The sequence below is a fragment of the Sciurus carolinensis genome, chromosome 19, assembly GCF_902686445.1.
Source record: "Sciurus carolinensis chromosome 19, mSciCar1.2, whole genome shotgun sequence".
NCBI classification, from domain to species: Eukaryota; Metazoa; Chordata; class Mammalia; order Rodentia; family Sciuridae; genus Sciurus; species Sciurus carolinensis.
The window spans coordinates 5022522-5040016 of record NC_062231.1 but is presented as its reverse complement, the minus strand read 5'-3'; the positions used below and the strand labels follow the sequence as shown (position 1 = coordinate 5040016).

The 17495-nt window shown below is 36.2% G+C and overlaps 1 pseudogene; it reads left to right on the top strand.

Moving 5' to 3' along the window:
- The first annotated feature begins 9262 nt into the window (after nt 1-9262).
- Nucleotides 9263-10206, top strand: LOC124971152 (vomeronasal type-1 receptor 90-like; annotated as a pseudogene).
- Nucleotides 10207-17495: the final 7289 nt, after the last annotated feature.

The following is a 17495-nucleotide window of genomic DNA, read 5'->3' as shown; positions in this document are numbered from 1 at the left end:
GTTAATGGGCCAATGAACTTAAAGGGCATTGCTAAGAAAAATGAACAAGAAGAAGAAGAAGAAGAAGAAGAAGAAGAGGAGTAGTCAACAAATATGTGAAAAAATGTTCAACATCTTTAGCGCTCAGGGAAATTCAAATCAAAACTCCACTGAGATTTCATCTCCTATTAAATGTCAATCATTATTAAAATAAACCATAATACTGGCAAAGATGCAGATAAAAGGAAACATTCTACACTCTGTTGGATGGTTAATTAGTATGATCACTGTGCAAATCACTATAGTGTTTTCTCAAAAGTCTGTGAATGGAATTACCACATGGCCACACTACATCCCTGGAACTTATCCAAAAGATCTAAAGTCAGCCTATTATAGCAATATGTGCATAACCATTTTTATAGCACTGTAAAAATGTGTTCATCAACTTAGTGAACATATAAAGAAATGTGGCACACATACATAACAAATTTTTACATGGCCATAAAAAAGTACAAAATTGTGTCATTTGTAAGAAAATGGATGGAAGTGGAGAATATCATGTTAAGTGGAAAAATCAGACTCAAAAAGTCAAGAGTCAAATGTTTTCTATCAAAGATGGAAGATAGGGGAAAAAAGGGAAAATATAAAAGGATCTCTTGAAAACAGAAAGGGAAATAGTAGAGTAGAAATTAGTTTGGGGAGGAGGAAGGAGAAAGAAATGAAAAGTACTGGAAAATTACATTGACCAAATTGTGTTATGTGCACAAGACATATGTTACAATAAATCCTACATGAATAATTATAATGCACCAATTCACTTTTTCTAATGGAAGCCAAAAGCTGAAGTCCAGTGAGATATGGCTTCCATGTAAGTATTATTGGTCAGAAAATAATCATGACTAGAAATACCTGCAAAGGAGGATGAGAAATGTAGTTTTTTTTTATCTTTTAATTTTTTACAGACTGCATTTTGATTCATTGTACAAAAATGGGGTATTATCTTTTTCATTTCTATGATTGTGCACAATGTAGATTCATACCATTCATGCAATCATACATGTACATAGGGTAATGATGTCTGTCTCACTCCACCATTTTTTATACCCCCTCCCTCTTATTTCCCTCTAAGTGAAATAAGCCAAGTCCAAAAAACCAAAGACCAAATGTTTTCCCTGATAAGTGGAGAAGTGTAGTTGTTAAAGACATAAAAGACAGAAAGGAGTTTTACTCTTAATAACTGGTATTATTTCCTCATGCTTGTGTCTAAACAAATAACAGTTTAACTTACATATATCTGTTTGAAGTGCCAATTCTGGGGCAGGCACAGAGCTATCACTGCATATTCTGCCAGTTAAGTAAAAAAAATAAAAATAAAAAAAAGTCTGACCTTCCCTGGTTTAGGGAACACTCACTGTACACCAAGTACCTACTATCTATGCATTTAGGCCCATCTTTCAGATGAGTATATAGAACCTCTGAGAGGTTAAAAATCTTTTCAAGGCTCTATACATGTATAAATAGCCAGAATTCAAATGCATGCTTATCCACTCCAGAGCTTGGTCCATTAACATTTACTCTAAACTAGACACTACATCTGAGAACCTCCATGAAATCTTTTATAAATTCAAAGACCGAGTGCTAATCCCAATGGATTCTTGTTTAACCGATTGGAGCTACAAAACAAGTAATTAATATATCTATCTCTAGTCCTCACAATTAGGGATGGAATCATTTTTCTATTAAAAATTAGGGGAGCTCAGTTAGAGATTGGGCTCACCTCCCCAAAGTCACACAGACAGTTCACAGTAGAAAAAGGGTGTTTGTCTATACCTCTCTACCTCTCCAAAGAGCTTTTCATGGTTCCACAAAAGAGGACTCTACAAAAAGTTTTGGGGAAAGTGGCCATTTCGTTGCAAGCTCACCCCAGGATCTTTCCAGGAAATGAGTGTACATGAGGGACCAGATTCAAGGAGACCCATACCATGCCACGGAGGAGGGTAGAGTCCAGATCACCAAAGGCAGAGGTGAGGGTGGGCCAGGGTGGGGGCTGAATGTGAGGATAAATTTTTTACAGCATTTCATGTCCTGAGTCCTCCCCAGGTGAGACTTGCCTTATTGTACATATGCTGGAGTGCTTGTGCTCTTCTGCCATTTTTATATTTTCCCCTCACATGGCTTTGGAGATCTCATACCTTGGCATTTGTTGTAATGTTCTTCTGCAGTCTTGAAGCCTCTCCAGGCCCATCCACGTGAAATTTTAGCCTATAGATTTTACAGTTCATTGTATGTATTTCCACTTAATTCAAGTTTTCCATTGCCTCTAGAAGTAAATAATTTTTCATTTGTTATCATACCTGTCTTAACCCTTCACATATTGATATTGGTGGTTATAAAGAGCTATCTTCTGAGTCCAACAACTGAAACATCAGTGGCTCTGCTTGAAATGATTGTACTTTCTTTTGACTCCAAGTCTCAGGACTTTATTTGGTTTTCAATGTTTTATAAATCTTCATGAAAAGTACACAGGAGACTGATTCTAATTTTACATGGTTTCTCACAGAGAAAATGTAGGCCTTCTCCCACCTCCATTAATAAAGATGAGAGCTGATCATGCAGGTTTCTTAGAGCAGACACCCACCTTGGGCCCTGCCTCAGCTCTATGTTCCATCTGCCTGGGATCTCCTCAACCTGTGACATTAGCACTGAATCTATTCTTTTATTTTCCATTTTATATTACATTAACTTTAATATATTACTCAAAGCTTGAAACACATAACAAGCAGTTTAAAAATGGTGTCATACAGAACCAACACTACCCAGAACCCAGGTGCTCCATATGACAGCAAACTAGGGAAGATGGGTCCATCACTCACTGTAGAGAAAGGACTGTCAGAGCCACTTAGATACCATGGGAGGTGCTAGGAATCCCTCACCCCTAAGTAGAGGTTATCTAAATTGTGGTATGTGTTTGGCCTAATTTGACAGTAGGATAAGAATGAGACTAAATGGAGTTGACAGCATGACTGGGACATAATATCAAATGAGATACCTCTCCAGATGTGTCCAAGGAACTTATAAAAAGTTTAGAGCCCAGTTTTCTCAAGATTGCTTTTATCCACCAGAAAATAAATTAAAATTAAGAGAGGGGTCACATGTTCCATGTGGGAAACCACAGTTCTCTGTTCTCCAGTGGGATTTTGTTACCTTTCTACAGACATTAGAATTACAGGTTTGTATATACAGGACTTAAAAACATCCTGTTCTTAAACCTTACAGCTATTTGGCTTCTTCTTAGCTGCATGGAAACCTCCCTTGTCTCAGGCATCTGGGTAAGTGCCTCTCTGTCCTCAGATGCAGAATTAGTGTGCAGATGGGTCCTGGAAAAGCTGTAGAAGGAGGGAATTTGAACCTACTAGTGAGGATTTCAGCAGCTACAGATGAGGCATCAGATCCAACAGTCCTACTGAACCCAGAGGACTTTATTCTGTATTGCACAATGAGGATATTTTCTTCTAAGAACATTAGCTTCTTAATTTAGATTCACCTAAAATTAGCCAAGTTTTTACACAAGAATATCAGTCAATTTTAATTTTTTATTTGTTTTTAATATAATGATTTCTAGTGACACAACTTACATATGGTATCTATTCTAGAGACTTTATACATTACTTATTTGGATACGTATCACCAAGAAAACTAAGTTTTAATTTAATATTTTTTATCAATTGCAATTTTTCTTCTGTCATCTTCATAAATCAAAGAGTTATTATTGATGTAGATGACTCTTATAATTTGAATAATTATAAGCTTTGAATTCTTTTGAAGAAAATGAGGTTCTAGGTTCAAAACCTCATTTCATGAAGGGGAAACTCACACCAGTATAAAATATATACTTGAATTTTCTGATAAAGTCTTTGCATCCAATTTGAATTTACAAATTAAAAATTCTCTTACCCTGAACTCTATCAGTTAGGGAATGTCAAATATGAGAACCATGATGATAAGTTTTAAACATATATTAAACATTATAGAAATTAAATTAACATGCTGGTGGTTTCCCATTCCTGGCTCAAAACACCCAGGAATATAATTCAAATTTTGATAAAAAATATTTGTGTTCATTAGTCCTTTATGATTTAGTCACAAAAAATAAGTACCCTTTGCAATTTCTGTCACAATGTAAATGTCTGAATTCAATTTTGCTTACAGAAACATTTCAGTCACTCAATTCTCATTCTACCATGGTCACTGTACTTAGCTTTCAGATTTTATCCTAAGCTTGATTTTTCATGTCATCAGCGTAAGCAGATAAATGTGAACATAGCTGCTTTTCTTGTCACTAAGAGACAAAGTACAAGATGAGACAGGAAAGTGAAAGCTGTCAAGCAGGAAAGCAGGACTCAAATCCTATGTCACCACATCAATCAGATAGACTGACTTTTTTGCAGAACTGCTTGGGTTTTCCAGTAATGACAGCTTGCGGTCTACAAAGAAGCACCTCAGGGGTTTCCTGTCTCTTTACTTTAAAATAACACTTTTTCTTCTTGTGGTTTTTCTCAGATGAAATTTAAAATAGTAGTAATGTAAATATTATATCTGTGAGTGTGAACCCTGAGCTGTACTTTAAAATCCTGACAATTTAAAAAAATCAACCAATAATTCTCACTTCAATTTGTCACAAATAGCTTTCATTCATGTGCCCAAATATTTTCCAGGGTTTTGCTCCTTATATTGATGGAATTTGTATATTTCTGAGCAGATGTGCCTGCAGGACTCACACCTGCTTAGTGATGGTTTTGACTTCCCTAAGGTGTCAATCACTTCTCTCTAGTGCTCATCATAGATTTTCACCACAAGTGGTGCCAAAAGACAGAGGGCCCTGCCTACATTGACCTCAGTCACAAACCCACTTGCTTGAAACAGGACCAGTTTCAGCACCCAAATCTCTTTTGTCCACTTTTTCCTTAGTGAATAGAAGGGGGAAATTGGGAGAGTGGCAACAGTGCAAAGCTGAGTTTTGTGATAATGACAGTCCAAAGCACATGAGGCTGCACATGCAAAGCTAAGTGCTGAATAAATAATAAGATTTATCTGTCATCTCATCCCTGAGATAAAAGCAGGATGATGCTCACACTGCAGATGATGTGCTCCCTTCACTCCTTCACCCTAGAATCTGCTCACCCCAAGGATCCTATGAACCCAGACTCACAGTGGGGACCACAGAGGGGTGTCTTCTTCCTGTAATTCTCTCTACTTCTGTCCTGGACTCCAGCTCATGTCCACTGCCTGAGATGTTCTCCTTGGTTTGGGGGAACAGGTATGATGATGTATGTTTCATATGGCTGCCCACAATGCCGGTGACAGCAGGATGGTACAATATCTAACATAAATATTTCCTTGACGTAGATATAAAGGGAGTCTTAACCATGAGGATCCCCCAATCTTCACTATCGGCTATAAAAAGAAAAATGTTCTGAATTTTTCTGGACATTTCTCTTTTTCATATGTGATCTATTTTACTCATCTGCTGACTTAGATTTTCCTTCTTGTTACCAGATCTGGATTCTGCAAATGAGAACTATTTTAGAAATTTATATTAAACTCCTTGGGATTTACACATTCTTACACACAGAATATCCAGTCTGGGGGCAGCTTTGGTTCTTCATTGTGTAAGGTACAACATTTGCACCTGGTACAAGAGGACATCCAGGTACTACACTGGCAGCAACACTCCTGAGACCCTAACTTGAGGAGTGTTTCTGACATCACCCCGCTGATGGCAGAGAGCTTGTGTTCTGTTTTCTGATTTCCTAGACTGTAGTGTGCCAGGTGTGATCACAGTGGGACACAGCTTGGAAGAGACATGCCTCAGGATTTCTCTGAGCTTATCTTTATGAATGGTTCCCATTTCCCAGGATGCTTTAAAACAACAATGTTACATCAGCATGGACATTAAAATAGACCTTTCTTTACAATATTGCCATGATATATTTAAATAATTTTAATCATATATACTTTTTGTTTTGGTGCTGGGGATTGAACCCAGGGCCTTATGCATGCAAGACAAACACTCTACCAACTGAGCTATATCCCCAGACCCAATCATATATACTTGATATGCATAATTTAGTGGTATGATCAGTTGTGGTTCAAAATTGGAGATAGCACAATGATCAGAGTGTTTCTCTGGGGTTTCTCCTAGCACTACATGGAGAAATATTAGTTGTGCTTAGAATTATATCAAATTGTGTCCCTCCCTTTGAAGCATACTGTCAGGAAAGCATTTGCTCTTATGCTACTGCTGTTATGCAGTAGTATTTCTGCTACTTTACAAAAGTTTACTCTCAAACAATTTTACAATGGTTTTAAGGCAATCAACAAAAAACATCAATGAATACCTGGATTACTATTGCAAATTCATGGCACCCATACACTCCTACTTTTTATTTCTCCAGGTTGTAGGACTGCAGACTCCACCATGAAAGTGAACTTAATGTCATCCAGTAGCCTTAGGACACAGGTAATTAAAGCATGTCATTCAATGAGTGCTAGAAAACTTTGTTTTGATAAGGCTCAAATGTTTAAATGAATTAAATAAGATCCTGCATGTCACAGAAATTATTTGAAAGAATGTACTTTCTTCTTTTTTGTTTCATTATGCACATTTTTTTTTGTTGAGAAAAGGTAATATTAAAACTTTTTTTTTTTTGGTACCAGGGATTTAAATCAGGGCACTTAACCATTGAGCCATATCCTCAGGACTTTTTATTTTTTATTTTGAGGTAGAGTCTGGCTAAGTTTCTTAGGATCTTGCTACGTTACTGAGGTTCGTAATGAATTTGCAGTCCTCCTGTCTTGGACACCTAAGCCAGTGGTATTACAGTAATATATGACTGCACCTGGCCTAAAACAATTTTTTAATGTCCATTATTACATGCTAATATGGATTATTTCAACTTATACCACAGAAATATCCATATTATATTTCACTTTGTGAAATAAATTTGCTAGAATTGGCACATGCCATTTATATATACATAGGTCTCACAAAAAAAGAACAAAATCCTACTGATCAAGTGTGATCCACAAAATCTTGGACACATATAGACATTTGATTTATATCTTTGTTTTCATCTTTCTAGACATCATGGGAGACAACCCCAAAACATTGAATGAGTGAATGGTGAAAATTGGGTCACTTTACCTGATCATTGCTTGGGGAAAAGATCATCTTTTCCTAGTGATGGTAGAGAATTTTTATTTTCCACTAATACTGCATGTTGGCTCTCATGCATTGAACCTGAAACAGTTGATCCCAAAAAGACCAAAGTCAGAAAACTTTCTAGACCTATTATAAGAAAGAAAATGAGATAGATGGTAGGTAAGGAGTGCCAAAAACAGTTAAGAGGGGAAAGTAACTCTTGGACTCAATAGCACAATAGCATGATGACAGTATATAATAATTACTTATACAATTCAAAATAACCAGAGAAGTGTTGGCAGGTTTGAAATATAAAAATGAAAATATTTGAGAAGATGGGAAGTATACTGATTAGATCACTACATACTGTATACACATACTGAATTATAATGCTGGGTTCCATATCCAAATACAAATAGTAGACTCCAATTAAAAATTTAAATAAACAAAAATCAATTCTTCAATGTTTTAACCAAGTATCTACGTCACCTTGGATTTTAAATAGTACTCCATGCTCATTGATATTTAACTTTTCTGGTTTTTCTTAGTATCTTGCCTTTTAGATCGACATTTCTACAGCATCACGAAATGATTTAGCCTCACATACAGGATTTTCTTATGACTGTTATTTTTCAATATGCAGCTGTAAATGATTTAAAATACATATGTATTTTAAGACATGATTTATAGCACAAATATGCCTTTTATAGAAAATATTCCATCAGTAGTTCAATATAGAATTTTCAGTACCACTTCTGTGCTTTGGTCTCTGAACTGAAAAATTGCTTCCTTCATGGAGAAGAAACTTGGAAGTATTTAGGAGGTCCATTCAGGCTTGGGTCACATGCTTTTTCTTTAATGAAAACCCAATAATGGAATGACTCTGAATCCACTTTAACTCTGACTTCAATTAACACCCTAAGTACAGATGACTGAGTAGAAAATATTAAAATATATTCCAAATAATATTCAATAACTGGACTTGGCTCACTTAGGATAGTTATTCTGGTGATAATAATAACAATTTAAGACAGATAGTTACATTAGGATTCAAAGACAGTACTAAAATACCACCAAAAATATTTCTATACATACTGCTAAAATGTTCTAATATCATGGAAATTTTGAGAAAACAACGGAAGTAGTCATTATAAAAAGAAATGAATTAAACCTCCCACGTCACATGCATGAGGAATGGCATAATTAAATCATAATGACCAACATTTCTTGAGGTCATTATATTCCTGAAACATTTCCACAGATTGTACTTCATCTTCTTTAACACATACTTGTAGAATATACATCATCTGACTGCCCATATTTCATAGATGAGATGATCAGTGTTTAACATTATAGACTGCTCAAGGTCATTCTTGAACTCAATGGAAGATCACAGATGCAAATTCAATGTGTCTTACAGTGTATTTTCCTCAATGTTGTCTCAGTTAATATTTTAAAGATATAGGTGTGGTACTAAACCAGAATAAAGGCAACACTGAAATGATATATTTAAGTGTAAACGTATTCCATTGACATTTAATTTTTTACAAAGTTGGAATTCTCTACTATTATGCATTCCTCCCAATTGAATTCAACAAAAATTGTAGAGCTTTTCATATATACCTAGGGCTTTATCAAGATGAGAAAGACAAAAATGGGATGAGGACGTAGCTCAGTTGGTAGAGTACATGCCTTGAAAGCACAAAGCCCTGGGTTCAATCCCAAACACCTCAAAAAAATATGAAAATCAAGCAATCCCCCAGAGAAAACAAAGATGAAGTTATTTCCTAGAACTATTTTCAAAGGCATATGGTAATTGTGAATGAATACAAAAGGTGATGGACAGTGGGAAACCAACAATTGTTATATGATCCAGACCTGATTTGATAATAACAGGAGAATGGTACCTGGAGGGTGTCAGAGAGACTTGAGTTCTGAAGGGGGAAAAGTGTGTGTTGGGGAGATTGAACACACTTCCTGATGATAAGAGTGGAGGCTGAGATTGATGATGATGTTACTATTTGATATAAAGACTTTCTCTTTCTTTTTTCCTAAGATATAATGTGATCCTTTGCCCAAAAGATGAAAAAGACCAACCAACTATATGATCTTATTAGAATGAGAAATGCACTTTTCTCTGAAGTTATCATTGGGATCTCAGCCAACACCATCCTTCTTCTCTTTCACATCTTCATGTCCCTTCTCCAGTATAAGCTCAAGCACACTGACTTGATCATTGGGCTCTTGACCCTAATCCACATAGGGATGCTGATAATTATTGGGCACACTGCTACAAATATTTTTGTGACTCAGGTCTTTTGGGATGACAACAAATGTAAACCACTGATCTACTTGTACAGGTTTTGAGGGACTTCTCCATTTGTGCCACCTGCCTGCCCAGTGTCTGCCAGGCCATCACCCTCAGCCCCAGAATCTCCTGCTTGGCAAAGTTCAAACATAAGTCCCCACATCAGAGCCTGTGCTCCCTTGTGTTCCTGTGGGTGTTCCACATGTCCATGAGTGCTCACTTCTCAATCTCTTCTACTGTCATCCCCAACCTGACCTCACATGGTCTTATAATTATTACTGAATCCTGCATGATTTTACCAATGATTTACTTCCTCAGGCATTTATTTTCTGTATTAGGTGTATTCCAGGATGGCTTCCTTATAGGGCTCATGGCTCTCTCTCAAGTGGGTACATGGTGACCCTCTTGTGCAGGCATAAGAAGCACTTCCAGCACATTCATGCCAACAGTCTTTCTCCCAGAGCATCCCCTGTACAGAGGGCCACCAGGACCATCCTGCTGCTCATGAGTTTCTTCATGCTCATGTACTGTTTGGACTGTATCTTGTCTTCCTTAAGACCTATGTGGAACAATGACCATGTTTGTCACCTTATCCAGATGATGGTGGCTAATGGTTAAGCCCACAATCAGTCCTTTGTTGCCAATCGTTACTGAAAAACAAATTATTAACTTTTTCAAATCCTTTTTGGGAAAGACAAAATATGTTTCACTAGAGTGATATGTAATTTCTCTGAATGTACCAAAACACTGGCTTCTGAATAGTAAATCATGGCACAGACTATATGATCCCTGGGTTAAGTGAATATAGATATATGCATGTTTTGTTAAATCTGTTTACTTTGAGACAAGTGAATAAAAAATATGTAATAGAAACAGCAGTCATTTACTTTTTTGAAATCACATAAGGGCCCAACCTGTCTGCTTGGGTCAGCAAGTGATATTTATGAGGTAGGTCTCATGTTCATGGCCTTCATTAGCCACTTATAAGACATTAAGAATGTATAGCACTTTTCAAAAAGTGCTTCAGTGAGTTGTATTTCGTCCAACCAAATATATCAATATTTATTTCCCTGAATTATCACCTGATCCATCAATTGTCTTTTTATTTTTATGTATTCATTTTGGGGGACACCAGGGACTGAAACCTGGGGACTCAGCCACTGAGCCACATCCCCAGCCCAATTTTGTATTTTATTTAGAGACAGGGTCTCACCAAGTTACTTAGTGCCTCACTTTTGCTGAGGTTCGCTTTCAATTCATGATCCTCCTTTCTCAGCCTCTGGAGCCCCTGGGGTTACAGATGTTCACCACCACAATTGTTCTTTTATTGATTTGTTTGAAAGAATCAATGTAGAAACTCAAGTTATCACATGTACACCAGTGCTCCTAGTACTATTATTCATGATAGCCCAATGTGGAAACAGTACAATGTCCAAAAGCATCTGAATATACAAACAAAGCATAGTTTGGCCATACCATGGAATATTATTCAGCCTGGAACAGAAGAACAAATTCTCAAGCAAGTAGTTTGTGAACTTTGATTACATTATTACAAGTGAATTGTCAGTCACAAAAGAACAAATGCTGGGGCTGGAATTATTGTTCAGTAGTTTGAGGGACTGGGTTGTAACCTCATCAACACATAAAAATTAATTAAACAATTAAAGATATTATGTCCATCTATAGCTAAATATAATTTTTTAAAAAGAATCAAGACTCTAATAGTCTACTGTAGAAGGTAGAAATAAGAGTAGAAACTTATATAGACAGAAAAATAGAATGGCATTTACCAGGGGCTGAGTGAGTGAGTCAGCAAGGAATTCCTATTCTATAGCTACAAAGGTATAGTTTGGGAAGAAGAAATAGTGCTGGAGATGAATGGTAATTGTTTTCACAATAGTGTAAATGTTCTGACTCCCTCTAACCTGCACATTTATAAAGCATCAAAGTTGTAAATTTTCTGTTATGTGCATTTTGCCAAAATGAAAAATGCCCAATGACCTTCATTATTTCACATGCAATACACCAGATACAGAAGGACAAACACCACAAGTTCTCATTTATTTGCAAAAAGCAATAAATAAATCTAGTAGAAGAGAAAGGAATATTTCTTCCCTTATGACTTCTTTTATCATTACATCATTCAATAGCATATTATTTAGTCTCCAGGTGTATGAGTAGTTTTTGTTTGTTATTTTATCATTCATTTCTAATTGTATTCCATTATGGTCTGATAGGATATAGGGTAGGGTCTCTATTTTTTTGTATATACTAATGGCTTTTTTTGGGGCATAGCATATGGTCTATTTTGGAGAAGGATCCATGAGCTACTGAGAAGAAAGTATATTTGCTTGATGGTGGATGAAATACTCCATTAAGTCTATATCATTGATTGTATTATTTAATTCTATAGTTTCTTTGTTCAGCTTTTGTTTGGAGGATCTATCCAGAGGTGAGAGTGGTGAGTTAAAGTTCCCCACTATTAATGTGCTTTGGTCTATTTGATTCTTAAAATTGAGAAGGGTTCATTTGATATACATAGATGCTCCATTGTTTGGCACATAAATATTTAAAATTGTTATATCTTGTTCCACTAGAAAACCTCTACAACTAATAAATGAATTCAGCAAAGTAGCAGGATATAAAATCAGTATGCATAAATGTACTGCATTTTTATTCATAAGTGATGAATCCTCTGAAAGAGAAATTAGGAAAACTATTCCATTCACAGTAGCCTCTAAAATAAAATAAAATAAAATAAAATACTTGGGAATTAGTCTGACAAAAGAGGTGAAAGACCTCTACCATGAAAACTACAGAACATTAAAGAAAGAAACTGAAGAAAACCTTAGAAGATGGAAAGATCTCACATGTTCTTGGATAGGCAGAATTAACATGGTCAAGATGGCCATACTACCAAAGGCCTATACAGATTCAATGCAATTCCAATTGAAATACCAATGACATTCCTCATAGAAATAGAGAAAGCAATCATGAACTTCACCTGGAAGAACAAGAGACCTCAAATAGTCAAAACAATCCTGAATAGAAAAAGTGAAAAAGGAGGTATCACAATACCAGACATTACACTATACTACAGAGTAATAATAACAAAAACAGCATGGCATTGGCACCAAAATAGACAGGCAGACTTATGGTACAGAATAGAAGACACAGAGAGAAAACCACATAAATACAGTTACCTCATATTAGACAAAGGAGCCAAAAACATACAATGAAGAAAAGATAGCCTGTTCAACAAATGGTGCTGGCAAAACTGGAAATCCATATGCAGTAAAATGAAATTACACCTCTATCTCTCACTCTGCATAAAACTCAACTCAAAATGGATCAAAGTCATAGGAATTAGACCAGAGACCTTGCACCTAATTGAAGGCAAAGAAGGCCTGAATCTTCATCATGATGGTTAGGATCAGACTTCCTCAACAAGATTCCCAAAGCACAAGAAATCAAAGCAAGGATCAATAAATGTGATGGACTCAAATTAAAAAGCTTTTTCTCAGCAAAGGATACAATCAAAAATGTGAAGAGAGAGCCTACAGAGGGGGAGAAAATCTTCTCCACATGCACTTTAGATAGAGCACTTATCTCCAAAATTTATAAATTACTTACAAAACTTTACACCAAAAATACAAAGAACCCAATCAATAAATGGGCCAAGGATCAGGACACACACTTTACAGAAGAAGATACACAGCAATTAATAAATATATAAAAAAGTGCTCAACATCTCTGGTAATTAGAGAAATGCAAATTAAAACAACTCTAAGATTTCATCTTACTCCAATTAGAATGGCTATTATCAAGAACACAAACAATAATAGATGTTGGTGTGGATGTGGAGAAAAAGGCACACTTTTACATGACTGATGGAGTTGCAAATTGGTGCAGCCACTGTGGAAAGCAGTATGGAGAATACTAAAAGTACTTGGAATGGACCTGCCTTTTGACCCAGTTATCCCACTCCTCTGTTTATACCCAAAGGACCTACAATCAGCAAACCAGAGTAACACAGCCACATCAATGTTTATAGCAGCTCAGTTCACAATTGGTAGACTGTGGAACCAACCTAGATGCCCTTCAACAGATGAATGGATAAAGAAACTCTGGTATATATACACAATGGAATATTATTCAGCCATAAAGAAGAATAATATTATGGTATTTGCAAATAAATGGATGGAATTGGAGAATATCATGCTAAGTGAAATAAGCCAAGTCCAAAAACCCAAAGACTGAATATTTTTCCTGATAACTGGAGAATGATATATAATGGGGGTGGGGATATGGGGAATGAGAGAATAAAGGGGACCCTTTAGAATATGTAGAAGGAAATGAGAGGGAGGGGGTATGAAAAATGGTGGAATGAGACACCATTACCCTATGTACATGTATGATTACACAAGTGATATGAATCTACATTGTGTACAATCCTAGAAACAAAATGATGTAACCCATTTGTGTACAATGAATCAAAATTCAGTCTGCAAAAAATTAAAAGCTAAATAAAAATAAAAGTAATAAAAAATAAATAAATAAATAAAGAGAAAGGAATAGTGGTCACCAGAGAATGGGACGAACAGGGAGAGGACAGATGGAAAGAGATCAGTGAGGGGCACCAGGAGCAAAGTGGGGGAATCCCTTCTGGTACTTCTTTGGCACAGCAGGGTAAGTATTGGTTAAAACAATCTAAAATGTGTTTTGATACTCAATTCCCAACACATAAAAATTATTAATAGTTGAAGAGATGGAAATGCTTATTACTATAATCTGATTACTACAACTTATACACATGTCCTGAATTACCATAAGGTACCCCATAAAAATGCACGTATATAAATATCTTTAAAAATAGTTTCCAGTGTTTTTATAAACAGATAAAACAGGTGGGGAAATGACTGCAGCATAAACAGATATGAAAAAATTCTCAAAAATAAAAACACTTTGATGGCATGATTCTAAAAATGCCAAAATATAATTTTCTAAAGATTTCATTGCATTTTAGTGAATTGGATCCAAATCTTTTTGTCATCATTAGTGTTTTGGGTCAGGGATTGAACCAAGCATTGCCTAACTACTGAGACACATCCCCAGCCCTTTTTATTTTGAGACAGGTTATCAATAATTTTCTTAGCCCCTTTCTAAGTTTTACAAGCCTGACCTCGAACTTGTGATCCCTCTGGATTATTCTTCTAGGTACCTGGGATGATAGGTGTGGGCCACCTTGCAAGGTATCTGAAAAGGAAGAAAAATTCTTGTTACAGATTCAGATAAGCAACAGCTACAAAAGGGTATGTTGCCTTAGGTAGGAAGAGTTTTTTCATTTTCTGGGAAGTGTTTCACATGAGTTTAAAATGTCAAATTCAAATTGTAGAGGAATACATGGAAAATTGCTGGCCTTGAATATTCATGCCATGGAGAATATGGATTTGTAGTATTGTTCCAATTAGAAAAAGGAAAAAATAGAGTTGCATTTCTAAATAGAGGATGGCATTATATATCAGTGAATATTTCAGCAGAAAAACTGTGTAAAATGTTACAATACCATATATCTTCTTTTCTACTGACTTATGATATCACTGCTCCTGTCTGGTAATATTGCCTTCAAAATTATGATGTAGAGAAACAGCCAAAATTAGAGGTAAGTTGTAAAATAGGTTGCAGCATATATACCTACTAAATAATAAAATAATCAAAATGCACAATAGCAGTGCATAGATTCATGGTCATGTCCTACTAGTTGAAATGATAAGATACTGTGCCATAGGACTGCAGAAAGTGACAAGAGTGGAGGAAAAAGATGGAGACAAGAAAAGACCCTTCACCAAAGAAGCTCTATAGACATCATGTCAACATCTGAAAAGATGCTTAACAGCACATGTCATGGAGGAAATAAAATTAAATGTACTGGAAGATCCCACTAACACCTCATAAATAAGAGGAGTTTACATAAAACCCAAGAATAACAAACAGTGGTTGATTGCAGAGCACAGCAAGTCTCTTGATTGTTGCTTGGAAGTTAAATATGGTCTTCTGGAGAAGTAGCACTGAGTTTTTATCCTTAATAAAGTTACCCTATGACACAGTGATTACACTTCCAGATTTTACCCAAATTATTTGTAAACTTATGCCCACAGAAATAGTGTATGTTACTGAAGGTTCATCCCTGAATGCAAATTTAACAAGGTGGTCATGGTTTTGAGAAAAAAATAAAGATTGTAGGCTTAGTGCTTTGCTAGCAAAGGAGAAGCACAGAGGACTCCAGACACAGAGACTGTGATTCTGCTCATTGACAGGAACTGGTATTTTTTTTTTTTTTTTTGGAAGCTATTCAGAGAGTACCTGCCAGGTAATCCCTGTGGGGGAATTGGTATTCTCATATTACTTTGGGAGACAGCCATTCTTGAGATCTTGTGGTGCCATCCTTGAAGTCTTAATTATTTGGTTCCATTGGTGGGTGGGCACTCAAAGACAGATAATTGGGATTAGAATAGGAAAAATTTAATCTTGTTCCCTGCCCCCAAGTGAAGGAGAAGGAGAGGGAGAAAAGGAAAAGAAAACATGTTCATTTTAAAAGAAGTCTCAGTGGCAGAATGGCATGGACTATATTCAAAGCATTATGTGGACCACTGCTGCATATGCAAGTGTTGACAGCAGCTTCACTCAGTGACAAGGTAAGTTGGAAGGAATGCAGACATTCTTTTGCAAATTCATGAAGAAGCAAGCGTACTTCCAAGAAATTTCTATGCATCAAAAAAGAGTAACCTACTGATTAGCTCAACAAGAAGAATGAAACTCAAATGCATTTTACTAAGTCATAGAAAAGAGGATACAAAGGATACTTATTTTACTCCATTTACATGACATTCCTTGAAAAGAAGACAATATAGAGTAGACTGTAAACTACTGGACTTTAGGGTTAGACAAAAATACAGCCTTTAGATAAAAAGTAGATGTGACCTGGCATCCTGTGTCTGCAGTCCCAGCTGCTTAGGAAGCTAAGGCAGGACAGCATGAACCCACAAGAGTGAGTACAGTCTGGGCATCCCCAAAAGACTCTTTCCCCAAAAAAGCAGAAACAAAGACAACAATCACACACACACACACACACACACACACACACACACACACACACAAATGCAAACCCCACCTAGGTTATTTTAAAGGTGAAGAAATTTCCTGTACACTGCTGGGTTAAAATATAAATGAATGCCTGCCATTTTTCAAAACAATAGAATTCATTTTACAAAGAGTGACTTTAAAATGGAAGTGAGAGTATAATGGGTCCACTGTGACTTTTAAACAAATTCTTTGCTGCTTATTTTAAAAGTGAATTGTTTGTATTTTTCTCTTCTCCCTCTCCCTAACCTGGGGACAGGGAACAAGATTCCCTTGAGTTATATGTTCTCCACAGGAAGGAGATGTCACCAGAAGAACTAGGAAGGGACTGAATCCCAAATTACAAGTGGATTTTAATACACCATCAGGATGCATCGGAGACCCCCTGCCAGGGCCCCACCTGGAATGCAGTCTTTGTATAGCTTCTTTAAATAGCTCTGTTTTCCCTGAAGGGCAGAACTACTGTCTCTGGGTCAGGAGTTCCTGTGTTTCTCTTTTTCTCATAAATAAATAGAACTTCAAAATCATGTTCTTATTATTGGATTGACATCCTGTACAAGAGCCAAGGTATAGAAACAGTTTATGTCCATGACACATGAATAATTAAAGGAGTAGATTATTTAGTCCTGAAAAAAAAAATAAATCCTGGCATTTGTGACAATATTAAAAAGTCTAGAATTGTGCTAAGTGAAGAACAAATACTGTATGATACTACTTAACTGAGGTATTTATAATATTCAAATTCAGTGAAACATCCCAGAGGCCCGGGAAGCTAAGCAGGACAATAGTGTGTTCAAAGACAACCTCAGAACCTTAGAAAGACCCAAAGAAACTTTGTGACACTTTGTCTCTAAATAAAACACAAAA